The sequence below is a fragment of the Arachis duranensis genome, chromosome 2 (assembly GCF_000817695.3).
Source record: "Arachis duranensis cultivar V14167 chromosome 2, aradu.V14167.gnm2.J7QH, whole genome shotgun sequence".
Lineage (NCBI taxonomy): Eukaryota > Viridiplantae > Streptophyta > Magnoliopsida > Fabales > Fabaceae > Arachis > Arachis duranensis.
In genome coordinates this window covers 69225028-69227046 of record NC_029773.3, presented here as the reverse complement: position 1 = coordinate 69227046, position 2019 = coordinate 69225028, and positions in this window count along the sequence as shown.

Here is a 2019-nt window from a genome sequence, read left to right as displayed (position 1 = left end):
GATATGTTTTGGATGATATTTTTGTGTCTTTAATGATATAAAACTTAAGCATGTACGAATTAGAATTGAGAAATGGAAATGGAAATGAAAAGAGTATGAATTTTTATGAGAGATAGTGATAGGATTTGGATTGGTTCAAACGAAGAGGAAGAGAGTTTACCATAGTCACATTTTTTCAACAAGTATACAACAATGGTAATCCTAGATGCAATGGAAAAAAAAAAAGTGACCTTTGACAGATCCGATAACAGTTAATTAATGGTTATGGTTTTATTTTTTATGTGGTCAGGATTGAAAAATGGGATTATAGATAAAAAAATATTGTAATATGAATAGTCTTTTACCCATAAAAATTATAAATAATAGCATTGGACGTAATAATTGTTAGAAAATAGTAAAAATTTTGGACAATAAGAAGACATTTGTTACCCTTATTATATGTTATGCGTATACTTTTTCTTATATTTAAATTAATGTATCATGTATATATCCTGATTAGGTAGATAAGCTATAATGCATGCACTCTTGATGTATTTAGTATGTACATGTGAAATAAGGGTCCATCTAGTGTAAAGACGGATATGTATAGATTTTTTTTTTGGCTGAAAAAGCGTGCCATTAAAAGTGTTGTTTAAAGAAAAAGTGTTATCCTTAATTGTTAACTTGGCTCTTATACCAATTTTTACAAGTCGATTTTTCCTGTAATTTTTTTTTCGAAATTTCTATTAACTCTTCATATTTTGTTTCGAATAAGTTTGTAATTTGTATAGATTCGGTTGGTGGTGCTTTATAATTTGCAATTTCATAATCGAAAGTATTGACCATTTTTACTAATTCTGATTTCATTTTTATAATTTTTTAATCTTGTTTTAGTTTATAATATTCTTTTTTGTATGGATTATTGTATATAAAATTTTTTATCTGTGTGTCTTTTTTTTAATATAATTTTTCAAATCCTCAAAAACTTCTTTTATTTCTACACTTTTTGTTGTTTCTAAATATCTTTTTAATTTTTCAACTTCATTTTCCATTTTTTCTTTTAACAGTTTTAATTCTTTTAAGTCATAATATGGTTTTCCAGGCATTTATAAATTTTTTAAGTTTAACTCCAACTTGTTTATATTTATTCTTATTTCTATCCTTTTCATTATAAGGTCATTAATTTTGAACTAAAGATTATTTAATTCCCTTTTGTATTCCTTTATTTTACTTTTTAATTTTTTCGCCCTTTTTCTTTTTATTTTGTTTTCTGGTCTTTCAACCTTTGCATGCTTCATTATTTATCTTAGAATTTCTGCAAATTCTATCATCGATTCATCACTATTTTCTAGAGATTCTATTAATTTTTCTAGCTCATCGACTTCTCTTTTTAGCTTGTCATAAATTATTTTTAGAGCTTCAAATGCTTTTTGATTTATTTCAGAAAACTGTAAATAATTCAACCGATTTTCTCTTTCAAAGAGCTCTTGTTTCTTGTCTTGATAAGTAACATATATTTTTTCTTTATTTATTGTCATAATTTAATATTTAGGGTTTCATTTAATTTTTCGACCTTTTTTGTTAATTCTTTTATTTTAGAATTTTCTTCTTTAATCTTTAACTTGGATAAACTTAAAGGGCTATTAATTTTAGATTCTCTTATTTGAAAATTTGATGAAACTAATTTTTCTGATGGTTCTTTTAATAATAGAACTGGGTTTTCAATAACTTTATATTTTGGTATTTCTGTTTTTACAATTTTCTGAAATAATTCATCAACATAAATTCTTTCTTTGGTTTTAAATATTATACTATGATGGCTGTTTGTTAAAGCATAATTTATTGCATATATAATTGAAAAAGGTTCATCGTCTTGTTCCAATAGATTTTTTCTATGAAATTTATAAGCCAAACTTATAGATCTTCCAAGGTTTTCAGTTGATAAAGGTATAGCATATCCAAGATGGGCATTGAATTTAACATTTACGTTTGCCAAGTTTCCATGAACAATTCCAATTATTTGGTCTATTGGGTCATCAA